This window comes from Dendrobates tinctorius, unplaced genomic scaffold (genome assembly GCF_039654945.1).
Source record: "Dendrobates tinctorius isolate UK_male_01 unplaced genomic scaffold, ASM3965494v1 ptg000074l, whole genome shotgun sequence".
NCBI lineage: Eukaryota > Metazoa > Chordata > Amphibia > Anura > Dendrobatidae > Dendrobates > Dendrobates tinctorius.
The window spans coordinates 11099561-11120396 of NW_027361742.1; the positions used below are offsets into that span (position 1 = coordinate 11099561).

Here is a 20836-nt window from a genome sequence, read left to right on the forward strand (position 1 = left end):
CAGCCAGAACCACCCTAGAATGGGTCCTTTTTTAGCAGATAATACTGCCATAGTGTTCTCACATAATACCGCCATATACTTCACACATAATACCACAATGTAGATCACACATAAAACCAGCAGGGTGACAGCAGCACAGAGTATTTCAGGAGAGCAGTATCACATGGGATAGGATTAGATACACGGCTCAGCAGACTGTATCACACAGGATAGGATTAGATACACAGCTCAGCAGACAGTATCACACAGGATAGGATTAGATACACAGCTCAGCAGACAGTATCACACAGGATAGGATTAGATACACGGCTCAGCAGACAGTATCACACAGGATAGGATTAGATACACGGCTCAGCAGACTGTATCACACAGGATAGGATTAGATACACGGCTCAGGAGACTGTATCACACAGGATAGGATTAGATACACAGCTCAGCAGTCAGTGTCACACAGGATAGGATTAGATACACAGCTCAGCAGACAGTATCACACAGGATAGGATTAGATACACGGCTCAGCAGACAGTATCACACAAGAGAGGATTAGATACACGGCTCAGCAGTCAGTATCACATAGGATAGGATTAGATACACAGCTCAGCAGTCAGTATCACACAGGATAGGATTAGATACACGGCTCTGCAGTCAGTATCACACAGGAGAGGATTAGATGTCCAGCAGATTGCCAAGTGTTTTGAAACAGCAGGGAGCAGCTCCTCCTATGTTTTGCAGGGGCAGCAGCTGGTCGGGTGTTTTGGAAAGAGCAGCTTGGTGTCCAGGAGCTCGTCTTGGTTCCTCTCCTACAGCTGGTATGTGCAGAGTGAACATCCAAGCCGTTATGCTGGAACAGTACAGCATCCAGGGCTTGCAATAGAGTGTAAATGAAGCTAAAAGAAAAGCACTGAGCTCTAATAAGATGGTGCCTGGCCAAACCTACAGCTGTGAATTGAGCTGCCCACAGAGGCATGGCCAATTCACTCCTGATGCAGCTGCAATGAAAGAGATAGGGTCGGCAGCCGACTGTTGCGTCTTATGCCCAGGGACTGACGTAAATGAGCATGGAAAGTGTCGTTCAGCAGCCAGAGAGGTAAGATGGCAGCTCTCACTGGCTGCATTACTACAGAAAAAAAAAATCCATACACACCACTGAGTCAAGCTTAGGGGACAATATCTTTTTATACTTTTTTCTTTTTTACATTAAATTATGAAAAAACACGGCACCTTCCCTTTAAGTATACTGTTGCTATTCAGGTATTTTTGTACTCACACTGGGGCCACTAGAGCACTTTGTTTTTTCAGCACATTCTCATACTTTATGCACTTTATTTGGTTCACTTGATCTTTGTACTATATCATAGCCTTTGAAATATTTTTTTGTGTGTATATGTATTCATACGTATATGTACTCATATATACTTGAGTCTATTGTTACTCTCTAAACACTACTTTGTGCACGTTGTTATACACTTTGAGCACATTTTGTAGTTCACTTGACGTCTGCACTTTTTTATTTTATTTTTAATAAATCTCTTATTTTGGCATATTTTGTGTTACTTTATTGTCTGTATGTTTAACTTCACATTTTTTCACAGATGACTATATATTTTTTATTTTAATTTTTTCCACTTTTTATTATTCATTTTTCTTATAATTTTTTTGCAATAATTTTTGCAGTTTTTTATATATATATATATATATATATATATATATATATTATTTTTTATATATATTCATTTATTTATTTTTTCTTTTTTTACATATCATCTTTTGGCTGCAGCATCGACAAGCTTATGGTGTTTCCATATGGCATCTGTTTTGAACTCTTATTTATGTGCCATTCAGGTGCTGCATGAGGGCCCGCATGCATCATCTGTTGATATATGGCATATTTGTTTAATCATTATTAAAAATAAAAATACTTATTTATATATTTTTATTAGTATTCATCTGACTTACATTGGATTCGAACTGATGCCCTGTGGTTTGTCTTCTCTCTAATTGGTGGTAACCGGTGGTGGTTTTTCACTTGCACCACTAGATTAAGTAATCCTTCCATTAGGATTTTATATAAGTCTGTTTGGTCAATGCATTTGAAGTAATTAACATTGTGCCTACTAGTGAGGCTGTCTCGCATTGGTTTCCATAGTGATGGTCACGTGCTTCAGTCCACCAATCAGATAGCTTTTAACATCAACTTTCTACACATGCATTCATTGGATAAAGCGTCGGGCAATACTCATCACATGGTACTTGGCTGTCCAATCAGACGTTTCAACACATCTGCTAATATGGATGAAATTATTCAGTTAGGTATAAAAGATGGGCCTGGATGGATGCCTGCATGCACTCCTTCTGAGGAAGAAATTTGAAACGCGTGTCAGGGGGTACTTTGTGGCGGCCTCTGGACATCTGGTAAATATTTGCGCCTCTACTTTACTTTTTGTATAGCACTTAGCATTGTTTTATTTGTTCCATTTGCATGGATTTTCCAAGCATGTTAGACCATGGTGTGCAAAAAAAAGGGACTTATAGGCTGTGTACTATATTCATGAATAACGACTGGTGCAATCTTTATTTTGCAAATCTGCATAGATATTGAACCTTGGCCAGGTGTCCTCTTGGATTGGTTTTGTGCCCTTAGCTATGATTTGTAACTTTTAGACCTCAAATGCCTGTATTTGCATTATTATATACTTATTGGCAAAAAATTCTTTTGGATTTTGACATCAGCACATATAGGGCAAAAAAACGTTTCCTCTCCGCACAAAGTTTTGCATTTATTTTTCTCTGTATGTCATCATCCCTTTTTTAACTTGTGTAATGACATTGTTCAATAAAAATCTATCTTTAAAGTATAAAACCTCTTGGAGGGCCTGTTTTCTTATATAGGTTGTTTGCAATACAGCAGGGGACTGAGCAAACAAACACCAGATACAAAAATACAGGGCAGGAGCCAGCAGCCCCAGGGGGAGCAAGCTGACCCCTGACAGCAAGGCAAAAATAGATGCAAAGGGCTTAGCAAATGACACTTAGCGGAAAAAATGCAGGATCAGGCAGCAGACAGAAATCCTCAGTAAGCAAAGAAAGGAGTATCACCAGCAGTCACTGAAAGAAGTCTGCTCGCTTATGTAGTCCCAGTCACTACCACCACTCCTCCAATTAACTTCTGCAGCTGTTTGGTTACCATCGTGTTGACCAGCACCACTACCAGCAGCATCCACTAGAGGGAGTCTTGCCTCAAAAGTCGGATCAAGAGAGCTCACAACACATATCTAAGGGCATAAAAATTCAAAGTTGGAAAATTGTGAAATGTTCAAAATTTTCTCCAAATTTCTGGGTTTTTGTTTACAAATAAATGCAAGTTATATGAATGAAATTTTACCACTAACATGAAGTACAATATGTCACAAGAAAAAAATGTCATCGGGATCCATGGAAGTGTTCCAGAGTTATTACCTCATAAAGGGACAGTGGTCAGAATTTTAAAAATCGGCCCGTCATTAACATGCAAACCACCTTTGGGGGTTAAGGTGCGAGCTGCCACACCTTCCCTGCTTTTATAAGGAATGGGTGTGTGCTTGAATTGCTGGCCCCAGCCTATTGCTCTGAGGCAGCTCCTATATAAACTTCCCCTGCCCTGTGGGGCATTGCCAGAGCTTCGCATCAAGTTTCTGAGTCTTGTTAGGTCTGTGTGGTGTTCAGCACCTGTCCTGCCTGCAGTTTTAGGTGAGATGACTGTCTTCTGCCTGCTCTGGGGGCAGAGTACCCAGATCGGTTTCTGTTATCAGCTTTGGGACAGCTGAGGTCTGAGTTCCTGGACTTATCCTGTTTATGTGTTGGTACCAAAGTCCTATTCCTGATTCCTGCTATGTTATGTCCCTGAAGTCCTTCTGTGTCGTGAACCCTGTGCCCAGTGACTGTGACTCATTGCTAACCGACTTTCTGTGATCTAATCTTGGTTTATCTTGGAAGTAGGAGCCCAGTGTGTCTGCTGAGTTTCTTCTACTCTGTGCTCAGCTTGTTGTTTGGTGCAATCCCCGGCTGGCTCCAGTTCAACCTGGCAGGATTTTCACCAGACCGCTTGAGTTCCTTTTTAGGCCTCTGCCAGATGTCCGGAGCCTGACAACCGTGGCCTCTTGTCCGGAGCCTGATGACCGCGGCCTGATCGGTGTCTGACGACCACTTCCAGATGTCCGGTGCCTGATATCCTCCGCCAGATGCCCAGCTCCTATCCTTTGCTGCCTGATGCCCGGATCCTGCCGACCGCTGCCAGATGTCTGGAGCCTGATGGCTGCGGCCTCATGTCCAGAGCCTGATGTCCGAACCCTGTCAATTACTGCCAGTTTACCAGAGTCCGATGCCAGTGTTCTGATGTTCTATCTGAGGTCTGAGTCCTAATGACCTGATGTCCGGCCTGTGACCTGATGTCCGGCTTGTGCCCCGATGTTTCGATGTCCCGCCTGTGTCCAGATGTCTTGCCTGAGTCCTGATGTCTGTCCATGTTCCAATGTCCAGCCTGTGTCCAGATGTCCAGTCCGTGGTTCTGGTGGTCCAAGTTGTGCTCTTGAGCCGGTCCCGCTCGTTTTCCTGGATGGATTCCTCCTCTGTGGTTTCCAGGAGTCTCCAGCACTGTTCCCCGGTGACGGTTCTGCCAGTGTGTCCTTGACCTGACCAGCCGATGCCCAGTGCTGTAGTGCCATTCCTGGACCTGTGCTATCCGTATGTTGCTTATGTTCTGATATCCTGCTAGTTCCCTGGGACCTACCCGTGATGGCTCCTGCCATTGTCTGAAGGCTGCCTGAGGTCAGTGTCTGATGTTCTCCTGCTGTGCCTGTGCTATGCCTGAGGCCTGAAAGAGATGACATCCTAGTATGCCCATGCAAGATAACTCTGGACAGCATCAACTTGCGATGACCCTAGCAATCATCTGAAGTCTGCCTGAGGTCGATGTCTGATGTTCTCAGGCTGAGCCTGTGCTACGCCCGAGACCTGAGAGGCCATCCTAGTATGATTATGCCAGATAACTGGACTGCATCAACCCATGATGACCTCTTGCCATCATCTGAAGCTAGTCTGAGGTTGGTATCTGATGTTCTTCTGCTGTGCCTGTACTATGCCTGAGAGAGAGGCCATCCTAGTATGCCCATGCCAGACGACCCTGGACTGTGTCAAACCTTGATGACCTCTTGCTTCACCTGTCAACATGAGATGTGTTTCCTTTGTGATGTGCATAATCCGGAACCTGGTGTTTTGATGTCATTTGCTGTATTCAAGTAAACTTAATGTTTCTTCATACCTGAACTTGTGCAGTGTTTTTTAGTCCTGCATATGGCAATCTTGTCCACAAGTTCATCTGCCACAGACCCCAGTCGCTACCCTTCCCTAGTCCAGGTAGGCCCGGGTCCCCCCCTGTGGTCCAATGGGTCCACATTCCACGATCATCTGGGATGCATACCCCATCGCCGTTATGGTTTGACGAAATGGGAGCGTTGGCTGGATAAGCCACGCTACATCCGCGATCGTAACAGGGAGAGATAAATCAATAGCAATGCTGGAAACGATAGAGCAGCTGTCCACATTATCTCTCTAATGAGATTTATCAATACAGGGTCTATATGCGTTATCTTGGTGAAACAGCACTCCAGCCCGCAGTTTGCGACGCCTTTTCTCCTTGATAGCCTCCCGCAATCTTCTTATTTGTTCTGCGTAGTAGGAGCCCGTAATAGTGGCTCCCTTCTCCAAATAGTCCACCATAATTCCTTCAGCGTCCCAAAAAACGGACGCCATAACCTTCCCTGCTGAGCTTGACACTTTGAATTTCTTCGGCGTCGGTTCGTCTGCTCGTTTCCATGTCATCGATTGTTTAGTTTCGGGATCAAAGTGGTGGATCCAGGTCTCATCCATGGTCAAAAAACGTGACAAAAAATTTTCCTTGTCTGCTTGGAACTTTTCGAGATTTGCTATTGAAATGTCAACTCGTTTCTACTTTTGCTCGTCGGTTAACATTTTTGGCACCCAACGTGCGGAGACCTTTCTCATATGCAATTCTTTTGCAAGGATTCTTTGAATACTGCCATATGAGATCCCTGTGACCTCAGCTACATGCCTGATAGTCACTCTTCGATCTGCCAACACAACTTCTTCAACTTTTTTCACATTTTCTTCATTGAGGGACGAGGATGGGCGTCCTTCGCGATGTTCATCTTCCGTCGATGTTCTTCCCAGCTTAAATTCCTTCGCCCAGCGTGCAACTGTGGAATATGGAGGAGAAGAGTCCCCCAATGTTTCCACCAAGTCGCTGTGTGTCTTTGGTAGACATTTTTTTTCAAGCAGAGATATTTGATGACAGCTCTGAGCTCGTTTTTTTCCATTTTGATGTTCACTCCTTGGCATTTCATATTCAAATGAATGTAGCTCCCGGGAATCGTGGCCTATTTAACCCTCCGTCAGGCACAATATAGATTCTCCTCAGTTCATGCGCAATGTGCCTGACAAGCACAGGTCAGAAAACCACCTATAGTAGCTACATATTTCAATTTCAGGACTATAGAAGTAGTCAGTGACCTTCATAGGAATGTATTAAAAGAGATTACACCAAATCAGATGCAAAAAAAACATTTATTAACCATAAACTTATTAAAACTAAAAGTACCACTTTTCGGTAGTACTGCCAAATAGGCTCCAGTTATCTTTACTTAACTATTGCTTAAATATAAAATTAAGGAAAAAAACTTAAAGGATATTGCACTTAGATGTTACTTAATTATTTTCTACTCATCTTCAGTGGTTTCAATTGCAGCAGAAGCAGCACAGGTACACTTAGAAAAGCAAGGCTGGCAGACGAAAGTTGCATGGGAAAGGCAGATTGATTCTTTACATATTTTGCAGTCATATTTAGAAAGCCTTCTGAAACCAGATACAAATGAGCAGGTAGTACAACTGCATCTTTTAGAAGGTGGTAGAGTCGGTGTTTGTTCTGGAACGTCCTTGGGACGTCCTTTGTATTTTTATCTTTGCCCAAATAATAAGCTAGATCTGTGTCTGTTTCCTCTGTATCAGTGTCATCACCATCCTGCTCTGTTCCAGAATCAGTGTTACATTCTGCTACCTCATCTTCAGATGAAATGTCACTAGATTCCTCTAAATCCTCAGTTACTGCTGGTTCTTCCTCATCATCTTCTAACAAAAAAATCTTCATTTCTTCTAAATGAAGGGGTTTAGATGAATCATACTGTTTTCTGGCCATTGCAGCAGAAAATCTGAAGCAAGAGAGAAAGAGTATGTGTTAGGGCGCAATGTGCTTAGAAGCCACCCTCCTTTTGTCTAAGAAAACAGTACTTATGTACACTAACTTAGCATTAATCCTTCATAAAACAAGCTAAATACACAATCGTGATGAATAAAAAAAGAAAATACTAACCTTTCAATTTGTGTTGAAATCAGGGGCAATGTGCCTGAGAAGCCAAAGTGTTGATATCTGCTCACTAGAAGGTCTGCTGAGTCACTGTGATATCAGGTTTCACAGAGCCTGTAGAGTCAGGAGTAGTGTTGAGCATTCCGATACTGCAAGTATCGGGTATCGGCCGATACTTGCTGTATCGGAATTCCGATACCGACTTCCGATATTTTTTCAATATCGGAATTCGGCATCGGAATCGGAAGTTCAAAGTTGATTGACAGCCTGACGTCATCATGATGCGCGGTGTGTGCGCATCATGATGCGCCGTCATTTCGGGCCTTCCGGGGGTCTCTGCCGGCCTGCCGGGGGCTGTGTGGACTGCCCGGGGTCTGTACCGGCCTGCCGGGGGGCTGTGCCGGCCTGCCGGTGGTCTGTGCACCCTGTGGGGGTCTGTACCGGCCTGCCGGGGGGCTGTGCCGGCCTGCCGGTGGTCTGTGCACCCTGTGGGGGTCTGTACCGGCCTGCCGGGGGGCTGTGCCGGCCTGCCGGGGGGCTGTGCTGATGTCCGGGGGTCTGTGCAAGCATCGTCCGATGGGACTACAAGTCCCATCTGGCGATGCCTGCTACCATGACAGTGATTGACACATTAGCCAATGATGGGACAGTAGTAGTCCCATCATCCGGCTAATGTGTTAAATGTTAAAAAAAAAAAAAAAAATACTACATACATACTACATGCATGCTACATACATACTACATGCTACATACATACTACATATATACTACATGCATGCTACATACATACTACATGCTACATACATACTACATATATACTACATGCATGCTACATACATACTACATGCTACATACATACTACATGCTACATACATACTACATGCTACATACATACTACATATATACTACATACATACTACATACATGCTACATACATGCTACATACTGCATTCTACATACATACTACATACATACTACATGCATGCTACATACATACTACATACATACTACATATATACTACATGCATGCTACATACATACTACATATATACTACATGCATGCTACATACATACTGCATGCTACATACATACTGCATGCTACATACATACTACATGCTACATACATACCACATATATACTACATACATACATACATTCATACAATACATACATAGACCTACAGTACATATAACATAGAGTAACATACTTACCAATACTTGTCACATTGTTCCCCGAAGCCATTGTCTTTTCCGGAATAAATATTAACATAACAAACCACAAAAATACTCACCCACGATCCGAAGCAGTCCACGAGTGTGTCCCACGACGATCTTGGGTAGAGAACTGCAGCATCAGATGATGCTGCCGTTCTCTACGGGCTGCAGGAATCCAATGACGGAAGGTAGGTATCCTTCCGCACTGTATTCCCACGCAGCAATGGCATAAAGTGAGACTAGGGACTTTTTTTTTTTTTAAGTGGCGGAGGAATACAGTGCGGAAGGATACCTACCTTCCGTCATTGGATTCCTACAGCCCGTAGAGAACGGCAGCATCAGCTGATGCTGCAGTTCTCTACCCAAGATCGTCGTGGGACACACTCGTGGACTGCTTCGGATCGTGGGTGAGTATTTTTGTGGTTTGTTATGTTAATATTTATTCCGGAAAAGACAATGGCTTCGGGGAACAATGTGACAAGTATTGGTAAGTATGTTACTCTATGTTATATGTACTGTAGGTCTGTGTATGTATTGTATGAATGTATTGTATGTATGTAGTATATATGTGGTATGTATGTAGCATGTAGTATGTATGTAGTATGTATGTAGCATGCATGTAGCATGCAGTATGTATGTAGCATGCATGTAGTATATATGTAGTATGTATGTGGTATGTATGTAGCATGTAGTATGTATGTAGCATGCATGTAGTATGTATGTAGTATGTATGTAGCATGCATGTAGTATATATATGTAGTATGTATGTAGCATGTAGTATGTAGCATGCATGTAGTATATATGTAGTATGTATGTAGCATGTAGTATGTATGTAGCATGCATGTAGTATATATGTAGTATGTATGTAGTATGTATGTATCATGCATGTAGTATATATGTAGTATATGTAGTATATGTAGTATGTAGCATGCATGTAGTATATATGTAGTATGTATGTAGCATGTAGTATGTATGTAGCATGCATGTAGTATATATGTAGTATGTAGCATGCATGTAGTATGTATGTAGTATGTATGTGGTATGTATGTAGCATAGTATGTATGTAGCATGCATGTAGTATATATGTGTTATGTATGTAGTATGTAGTATGTATGTAGTATGTATGTGGTATGTATGTAGCATGCATGTAGTATGTATGTAGTATATATGTGGTATGTATGTAGCATGTAGTATGTATGTAGCATGCAGTATGTATGTAGCATGCATGTAGTATGTATGTAGTATATATGTAGTATGTATGTTGCATGTAGTATGAATGTAGCATGTATGTAGTATGTAGTATGAATGTAGCATGTATGTAGTATGCATGTTGTATGTATGTAGCATGTATGTAGCATGTAATTTTTTTTTTTTTTTTTTTTTTTTTTACATTCAACACATTAGCCGGATGATGGGACTACTACTGTCCCATCATTGGCTAATGTGTCAATCACTGCCATGGTAGCAGGCATCGCCCGATGGGACTTGTAGTCCCATCGGACGATGCCTGCACAGACCCCCGAAGCCTGCACAGACCACCGGCAGGCCGGCACAGCCCCCCGGCAGGCCGGCACAGCCCCCCGGAGCCTGCACAGACCACCGGCAGGCCGGCACAGCCCCCCGGCAGGCCGGCACAGCCCCCCGGAGCCTGCACAGCCCCCCGGCAGGCCGGCACAGCCCCCCGGCAGGCCGGCACAGCCCCCCGGCAGGCCGGCACAGCCCCCCGGAGCCTGCACAGACCCCCTGGCAGGCCGGCACAGCCCCCCGAAAGGCCCGTACAGACCCCAGAGAGGCTGTACAAGGCAAAAACAGGGTTTTTCTTATTCCGATACCGGAAGTCCCATAGACTTGAATGGGACTTCCGGTATCGGAATCGGCGATACCGATACTTTTTTTAAAGATCGGCCGATCCATTCCGATCCGATACTTTGAAGTATCGGACGGTATCGCTCAACTCTAGTCAGGAGATAACTAGGAGGGGTGGGGTTTTCTGATAAGTGGGCAAGGAGAGAGAAGTGAAACTAATTACTGTGTGCCTGTCAGATCTATTGCGCCTGAGGGAGGGTTTTTTTTTTTTTTTTTTTTCCTGGACTAGTGGGTACCTAAGAGAAGAAAACATTTTATTTGAATTTCTGAATGCAATAGAAATAACCGATTATCATTACTTTTGGATCACCCCTCATACAATGTAATATTTACAAGTGATAGTACCAATCTTCTTGCTTGGTGAGACTACAGAATCTACAGGGAAAACATTGGCTTGTAATTTAATTTTAGCACAAACAGAATTCTATGTAATTCACTTTTGCTTAAGACATCCAGCCTGGAAACTTACAGATGGTAAATGAGAACTTTGTATTGTATTAGGAAACCAGAAAATAAGAAGCTGCCCAAGGGCAGCCCAGGAGTCGAAGTGCAGTCAAGGAAGTAATACATAAATGTTTTTTGTTACTGTTTATATTCATCTACAATTGCAACATAAGTAGCTAAAATCTGGAGACTACATGTTTCAGGCATCTCTTCAAAACATCTTTTAAAATATAATTGAATCATAGTAACATGTCATATTTAGGCCAGCTCTCTAAGGAAAGCACAATACAAAATGTCATATAAAATAATAAACTTTTTCTTTGTATGACTAAAATATGGTTTGAGATATAGATTGGCAACACTGTAAAAATGGAAGGTTTAGGTGAATATATTAACACTAATAGTGTTTTGTATGTGAAAAAAATACACTAAATGTATGTCAAAATATTAATAGAGATCAGAAAAAAATGAACCAAATGGTTTAAAATCTGAGCATTTTTCCGACAGACCCTACAAGGAGGTCTGGGGGTGCAGAAATGATGTTGTGAAGCAGAATATATCTATCCACCATTATTTCTCACAGGAAAACGTAATGCATATCTTTTTTCCCATTTATAAGATATTCTCTGGACTTGACTGTGAGCTCCAGCCTAGAGATGAGAGAACTTGTTCTAAAAACGTTAGCCAATTTCAAATTCGGCACGAACATAGCACATTCTGATTCGTGCTCGATTTCCCAGAGCATTTTTAAAATTTGGTCACAGTTCGGTAAATCATTGCGCTTCCACTAATGCTTTTGCTATTACTTTGGCTAGGATAGTGGTGCTGTATGATGAGCATGGGAGAAGGGATGACTCGTTTAATGAGAGGAGGGGAAATGGAGAGGCTATTCTCAACACGTGCTTTTTTTTTTTTTTTCTTAACTTTTTGTGTGTTGATTCAGGCAGCCAATTAGGGAGCAAAAACTATCCGCAATGTTATGACACAAGGTCTTCTGTGATTGGCTGCCAAAGTCACAAATCCATGGCCATATTAAAGGGAAACATCTCATGATCATGCTACAAGTTAACTTATCGGTTAGCAACATAGGATCCTGTCCTGTATGAAATCGATCCTCCAGCATTTAAGTAGATTGTGCAAAAACTATGTGGCATTCTACGGAGGCCCCATTTGCAAATCCAAATTGTTAAAAAAAATGAGTAAATGTGGATTTAATCTGTGCTGCTGAATAATTCAGGATCCAGTCAATGTAGCTATTAAATTGTGGATTTATTCTCAACGCGATTCAAAGTACAAGTTTTCTTAATCAGGAACACCACAATGTACTGTACATATACAGACGTTTCAGGACATTAAATAGATTTGACATTCAAATTCAGGTGCCAAATGAAATCACATGACATGCTAGTGTCAGAGTTCAAAGATGCAATATAGGAGAACGAGGTTGAATTCTGCGCTGCTTAATCACTGTAGTCCAATAGTATTATTAAAAGTGGTCTTTAGTCAGCACGCTTCAGAGTTTCAAAGAACTCCTTCCTCAGGAAATACCACAGGTGTGCACTAAGCTTCTCAGGAAAACATTTTATAATCTTAAGGAATCCTTGAAGGAGGAAATGCATTTGAATCTTGATGCACGCTTTTTATCAATTTATTTGGAGGAGAAAATTTGTCCTAGAGGATTAAGGTTGGTGCACAAGTCACCTTCCATGGACGATGTTGAATTTACTAATAACTGGAATAATAATCCTGAGGATTGTATGCACTACATGCTACATCTTCTATATAAAAAATGCTCGCAATTAAGTGAGCTTGCTATTGAAAAAATATTAAAAATAGCACATGATCTTTCCGTTTTTTTCCACTCATCCTGAATACAAAAAAATTAATTCAAATGTTGTAACATCATTAATGCAGCTTGTACATGAATCCATTTTAAAAAAAACTCCAGCGTGACAGAAAGGATTATAGGAAGATGAACGAAGATTCTTGAATATTGATAGTGCCATTTCAAAAAATATTGCACAGATTACAGAGAAAGTAGAAAATAGTATAAAATGTTAACAGTAGAACTGATGTGAGTAATCGATCCACCATTGTCTCTATTTTGCAACCTACTCCATGTGTGATACAAAATGATTTACACACTAGTGAGCATAAAACACCACAAATGATGAAATCTATGCCAGACACAAATGTATCCACTACATCTATTATTGAAGTTAGAAAGCATTGGGAAAGTATTAACCCCTTCACCCCAAGGGTGGTTTGCACGTTAATGACTGGGCCAATTTTTACAATTCTGACCACTGTACCTTTATGAGGTTATAACAATGGAACGCTTCCATGGATCCCGGTGATTCTGACATTGTTTTCTCGAGACATATTGTACTTCATGTTAGTGGTAAAATTTCATTCAAATAACTTGCGTTTATTTGTGAGGAAAAACGGAAATTTGGCGAAAATTTTGAAAATTTTCCAACTTTGAATTTTTATGCCCTTAAATCACAGATACGGCACACAAAAAACTTGATAACTAACATTTCCCACATGTTTACTTTACATCAGCACAATTTTGGAACCAAAATTTTTTTTTTTGTTAGGAAGTTATAAGGGTTAAAAGTTGACCAGCGACTTCTCATTTTTACAACACCATTTTATTTTTAGGACCACATCACATTTGAAGCCACTTTGAGGGGTCTATATGATAGAAAATACCCAAAAGTGACACCATTCTAAAAACTGCACCCCTTAAGGTGCTCAATACCACATTCAAGAAGTTTATTAACCCTTTAGGTACGTCACAGGAATTTTTTTGAATATTTAAAAAAAAAAAATGAACATCTAACTTTTTTTCACAAAAAAAATAGTTCAGGTTCAATTTTTTTTATTGTACCAAGGGTAACAGGAGAAATTGGACTGCAAAAGTTATTGTGCAATTTGTCCTGAGTACGCTGATACCTGATATGTGGGGGGGAACCACTGCTTCGGCGCATGGCAGAGCACAGAATGGAAGGAGCGCCGTTTGACTTTTTCAATGCAAAATTGGCTGGAATTCAGATCGGACGCCATGTCACGTTTGGAGAGTCCCTGATGTACCTAAACAGTGGAAACCCCCTACAAGTGACCCCATTTTGGAAACTAGAACCCCCCAAGGAACTTATCTAGATATGTGGTGAGAACTTTGAACCCACAAGGGCTTTTCAGAAGTTTATAACGTACAGCGGTACAATTAAAAAATCATTTTTTTTCCACAAAAATGATCTTTTCACCCCAATTTTTTATTTTCCTAAGGGTAACAGGACCCTAAAAGATATTGTGCAATTTGTCCTGAGTATGCTGATACCCCACATGTGTGGGTAAACCACTATTTGGGCGCATGACAGAGCTCGGAAGGGAAGCAGCGCCATTTGACGTTTTTGGCTGGAATTGAGATCGGACATCATGTCGCGATTGGAAAACCCCTGATGTACCAAAACAGTGGAAATCCCCCACAAATGACACCATTTTGTAAACTAGACCCCCTAAGGAACTTATCTAGATGTTTGGTGAGCACTTTGAACCCCCCAGTGCTTCATAGAAGTTTATAACGCCCGGGCGTGAAAATAAAAAATTTGTATTTTTTCCACAAACATGAACTTTTAGTCACCATTTTTTATTTTCCCAAGGGTACCAGGAGAAATTGGACCCCAAAAGTTGTTGTCCAATTTGTCCTGAGTATGCTGATACCCCATATGTGGGAGAAAACTACTGTATGGGCACACGTCGGGGCTCGGAAGGGAAGTAGTGACGTTTTGGAATGCAGACTTTGATGGAATGGTCTGCGGGTGTCATGTTGCCTTTGGAGAGCCCCTAATGTAACTAAACAGTGGAAACCCCCACAAATGATCCCATTTTGGAAACGAGACCTCCCCCACGGAACTTATCTAGATGTGTGGTGAGCACTTTGAACCCCCAAGTGCTTCACAGAAGTTTATAACACTCGGACGTGAAAATAAAAAAATCATTTTTTTCCACAAAAATGATATTTTTGCCCCCAATTTTTTATTTTCCTAAGGGTAACAGGAGAAATTGGACCCCAAAAGTTGTTTTGCAATTTGACCTGAGTAGGCTGATACCCTACATGTGGGGGTAAAACACTGTTTGGGCGCATGGCAGAGGTTGGAAGGGAAGGAGCACCATTTGACTTTTTCAACTCAGAATTGGCTGGAATTGAGATCAGACGCCATGTTGCATTTGGAGAGCCCCTGATGTGCCCAAACAGTGGAAACCCCCAATTCTAACTCCAACCCGAACCCCAACACACCCCTAACCCTAACCCTAGCCCTAACCCTAACCCTAATGGAAAAATGGAAATAAATACATTTTTTTTTATTTTATTATTTTTCCCTAACAAAGGGGGTGATAACGGGGGGTTTGATTTACTATTTATGGCGGTTTTTATATTTGGCAGCTGTCGCACGCTAAAAGACGCTTTTTATTGTAAAAATAGTTTTTGCATCACCACATATTGAGAGCTATAATTTTTCCGTATTTTGACCCACCGAGTCATGTGAGGTCTTATTTTTTGCGGGACGAGTTGTCGTTTTTATTGGTACCATTTTCGGGCACGTGACATTTTTTGATCGCTTTTTATTCCGATTTTTGGGACGCAGAATGAACAAAAACCAGCGTTTCATGAATTTCTTTTGGGGGGGTGCGTTTACACCGTTCCGCGTGCGGTAAAATTGATAAAGCACTTTTATTCTTCGGGTCAGTACAGTTACAGCGATACCTCATTTAGGTCTTTTTTTATGTTTTGTCGGTTTTATGCAATGAAAACTATTTTATATAAAAAATAATTATTTTTGCATCGCTTTATTCTGCGAGCTATAACTTTTTTATTTTTTCGCTGATGATGCTGTATGGCAGCTCGTTTTTTGCGGGACAAGATGACGTTTTCAGCGGTGCCACGGATATTTATATGCATCTCTTTGATCGCGCGTTATTACACTTTTTGTTTGGCGGTATGATAATAAATCATTATTTTTTGCTTCGTTTTTTATTTTTGTTTTTTAAGGGGTTCGCTAAAGGGGTTATCTAATGGGACAGTTTTATAGGGCGGGTCGTTATGGACGCGGCAATACCTAATATGTGTACTTTTATTGGTTTTTTTTTTTGGTTTTTTTATTTCCAAAAAAAGGATTTATTTGGGGGAATATTTTTTTTTTTTTTTTTTACTTTATTAAATAGTCCCAGGTGGGACATCATTGTCCTGTGACAGATCGCTGATCTGTCACATCACAGATCACTGTGACAGATCAGCGATCTGTCACAGGCAGTGCAGAAGGCTTCCTCATGCCTGCGCTTTGCAGGCACTGAGGAAGCCAGCTTCCTGCAGGCCCCCGAAGGCCCCCGTCGCCATCTTGGATTCGGGGGCCTGCAGGAAAGGAGCCCCCCGCAGCAGCGCTGCACATTGCGCTGCCGTGGAGGGCTCAGGGAAGCACGGAGGGAGCCCCCTCCCTGCCGATGCTTCCCTTTAACCCCCGGTACACCGCGATCGTGTTTGATCGCGGTGCACAAGGGGTTAACGTGTCGGGGGCGGTCCGTGACCGCCCCCTGACACATTGTGCTGGGTGTCAGCTGTGATAATCAGCTGACACCTGGCCGCGATCAGTGGCGCTCACCACGTGGGCGCCGCTGATCGCGGTAGACGTACTATCCTGTCCATGGGCATAGGGGCCCGGGTCCCATGGACAGGATAGTACGTCGGATGTCAGGAAGGGGTTAAAATCCAAATTAAAAAATTGAATTATGAAAGCGAGAAGGTCTCTTTTCAGGATAAACTGATTAGTACAGGTGTCGGTAAAATTGCGCAAATCACTACTGAAAATCCTGTTTCACTATGTCTCATGGAATTCCTGAGTCTACTCCCTCAGCCTTATTAGATCTTTCTATTAATGATACATTTCCTGATATGTAAACTTCTCAAAAATCTGATACCTTAATAAAAGATAATAGTAATAAGAATGATAATGTTATTGTTCCTTTTTTACCCCGTATTTTGTCCCCCAAGAAATCTCAAACAATAAAAAAATGTTTTTTCCCCAAACCAATAAAAAGAAAAAACGCTATAGAGGATCCCGAAGGAGAGGGAGGAAAAAAAAGTAAAAATGATTCCAGCACAGAATTCAACATGAGTAATTGCACCAATATTTTTAATCTGTCATCTCACATTTTGACAAAAGATGAACAATCACTCCTTTCTAAATGACTCTCCTTTTCTCCTTCCAATGATTGTAAAGTGGGTTTTACACATAGCGATATCGCAAGCAATATCGCTAAAGCATCACCAATTTTGTGACGCAGCAGCGATATTGCTAGCGATATCGCTACGTGTGATGCTTACCTCCAACCGGCTCCCCGCTGTCTGACGCTGATCGTGTGAGATCGACCAGGTCCATTTCTCGTCGGGCGCTTCCTGCTAGGCTTCCTGCTGGCGCCGACGAGCGACGTGTGGATGCGGGCGGGAGGACGTCAGCATCGCTGTGTGTGAAAGGTAAGTAACGACCGCTGCTGCATCGCTACATCGCTAGTGAGATCTGCCTGTGTGACAGCTCACTAGCGACCATTTAGCGATGCACCAGCGATTCTGACCGGGTCGTATCGTGGTCAGATCGCTGGTCCATCGCTAAATGTAAAGGGGCCTTAAGGATTTTGATCTTTTCTTAAATCTCCAGAAATTTATCATGAAGATAACTTTCAAAAGACATTTTCTTATTGACAAAAGTAAGCCCTTAAATAACCATAATGGTGAGCATGAGCTTCATACTAATGCCATTGAAACCACCAATAATTCTGAGTCTACAGTTGATCAGTTCCATTTGGATGTTCCGATACAATCAACTTTTTACCCCTTAGAAAGTAGGGGACATCATATTAGTGTGTTAAATGATCTTGCTTTGGAACAATTGAAATAAATTACAATCTCTTCAAAGAAAAAACAGGTAAATTCAGAATGAATCTAAATAATGAGGCTTTTAATATCTTATCTGATGAAAACTATAATAAACCTTCCTTTAGTGTATTATCTGGTATTGAACATAAATACAATGAATTAATTACAGAAGGTATCAATTTAGGGATTTTTGATAAAAAAAGAATTTCTTCTTGTAAAAAATTCATCTGTTGGGGGGGCGTGGCCTAGGCAGCACACAGGACAGATGCACATCATCACAGCTCCTGCTCCTAGACAAGGAAAAACAAGTGAATTTGCACCAAGAAATTAATTTAACTAGTTGAAACTCCATTCTTACTAATAGAAAGGCAAGTGGATTCAACAAGACTGATCTGGCTCGAACTACAGCTTACAAGGGGGCACTATAATCCCTGGAGATCTGCCAGAGAGTACAAGCAAAGAAACATCCTCACAAGAAAGAAGTGACTCATCAGGAGACAAGCTAAAAAGGTGAGGGGGAAGCTCTGGTGGGTCTTACCTGGGATTCAGTGCCACGTGAACCACCCTCTGTCTCCCAACTAATTGCTCTTGCCTGTTTGCTCCTGGTCACCCACTATGATCCTCCTGAGACTGACTCTGTACTCCGGTCCATAAGTTCACACAATTCTTGCCGACTTTGAGCTTCTCCTGGCTTCCAGACAGCTGCAGATTGCAGGGGGCCATCCACCTCACTTCTCCCAGGCAGTTCCTCTGCTCAGGGGGGAGCGGAAACCAACAGGGAGCTTGGGGAGACAGGGATGCAGTGCCATCTTGTTGCTCAGCACCATAGCTGGCAGATCAGCTCATATTGTTTAAAAGTGTGTGAAACAGATCAGCAGCTCACTGTACATCACAGACTTACTGTTACAGACTCTTGACAGGCTTCACAAGAGAGGGAAATAGTTGAATATACTTGGAAACTCATCCCTAAGTGGACCCCTCCCCCTTCACAACAACAGCACAAGGCAGGCACCATTCTAATAAAGCAAACACAAAGGAAGGGGCAGAAGAGAGACTCTATTCACATCAACTAAAATCCCCTGCATCTTAAGAAGCACTCTTAGCTGCTGATACATACTTTGAGACGCAAATTCTCACAAGCCTAACTCTATATCTTTGAGCGAAAGAAGAAAGAAAGGGAAATAAAAAGAAAAGTAAAATAACTTGTGAAGTCATACAGAAGAACATTCTCATAAACTCTCATGTAAACATAGTGCCATTTACTGCACCTCTGGTGCAATTGCAAGACCTGTTAGCACACTTGACCACCCTGATTTTTTTTTTTTTGTACAATTCTTATATAGAACTCCAGTTTGTTCACATGATTTAATCACTTAGCACTTCTCCCGGTGTAAATCAGACCGCAAAATGGGAAGATCCACTAAAACTCACACTGATGAGCCAAGCAAACCTCATAAGACACCTAAAATAATCCAAGATGAGGACAAGGCTCAAAAACGTCTGCCCACTGAAACTCCTATGAGCAGTAAATCTCAGAGAGGCTTGCACAAATTGAATTTTGGCCCACTTCCAACCAATCATTTGTCAGATTGCGATGAAGATGTGGATTCTATACAAAATGATCCAGATATAAAGGAATATATTAAAGCCCTTCCCACAGCTGAATACATGAAAAACGTATTTAAAGATTTCACCCAAGTGGAAAAGGAAGAGATAGCGGATCTCAGAAATTATGTTAAAATTGTTCACGACAGAGTACAAAATTTAGAGACCAGCTCTGATCAGATTATAACGCACGCCACAAGAGTCACAGAAATCTTAATAGAGAACCAAAAAGAACAATTTCTGCAGATATTTCACCTAGATGACCTGGAAAACAGGTCAAGGCGGAATAATTTGAGAGAGAATATCCAAGACAAAGACATATTCACTGCGTCATCTACAATTTTCAACAACACCATTGGAAAAAATGACGACAATGACCTAGGAATAGAAAGAGCCCATAGAGTCTGTAGACCAAAGCCATCTGAACCGGACAGACCAAGAGACATCTTATGTTTCAAATCTTCAGAACAAAAGAGGAGATATACCGAAAAGCAAGAGATGCGAAAAAAATAGAATTTGAGGACAGTGAGATTCAAATATTTCAAGACCTCACAAAGCTAACCCTGAATTTGAGAAGACAGCTTCAGCCCTTAACAAGAGCGGTGAGAGACAAAGGCATTGCTTATACCTGGCTTTTCCCATTCGGCTTGGAAATTCCCCTTAACAACAAAACTTTGATTGTCAGAACCCCAGATGACCTGTCATTTGTCATCAAAAAACTAGACCGGACGAATTTTCATGTACCAGATTGGGCCATAGCGAAAGTTTTTCTTAATCTACCACCTCTTCCAAGAATTGAAAAATAGTCCATAGCAACCCCTTCCAAGTCAAAGAAGAAGAGAAGATTGAATGTAGGATCTCAAGAAAACCCCCAACAAAGATGTGGAAGAGGAAGAAGAGATCGGCTGATGTTGTCAATTTAAACTGGCGTATGGCTCTACACTTCTGCTGAGACATTTACCAGCTGACATGTTCGCCAATTTTTCTCTTTGTCATCTGTTTTTTCTCTTTTTACAAATCTGACACTAATTACTTTTGATGTTATTTGCTGTTTGATATATTTCTAGTATATGAGTCGCATGTCTTCCCTCTCTCCTCTTCCTCCTCCCTCTCCCACACAGAGGGGAGGGGATACAGGAGAGGTCTGGGCATGTTATATGCATTTAGCATTTTAGTCTTAATCAACTAGCTTTAGTTACAGCCTTAGATTGTAAAATGCTGCATTGTCTTTACAGTATTACCTGTTCAAATAAGACTCACCGGGAATCTGTTCACCTGCAATTATACTTATTTTCATATACTTTCAAATAACCTGAGGGTTTTGTCATATCTAGGTCCACACCCCCACAGGCCTAGACA

General features: G+C 41.7%; 1 long non-coding RNA gene across 1 annotated transcript in view; it reads left to right on the forward strand.

Moving 5' to 3' along the window:
- The first annotated feature begins 2326 nt into the window (after positions 1–2326).
- Positions 2327–20836, forward strand: part of LOC141096375 (uncharacterized) — a 39052-nt gene continuing 20542 nt past the window's right edge. Inside the window, exons 1-2 of the long non-coding RNA XR_012233676.1 lie at positions 2327–2412; positions 18237–18382. This is a non-coding gene — a long non-coding RNA (uncharacterized lncRNA). The remainder of the gene's footprint in view (positions 2413–18236; positions 18383–20836) is intronic.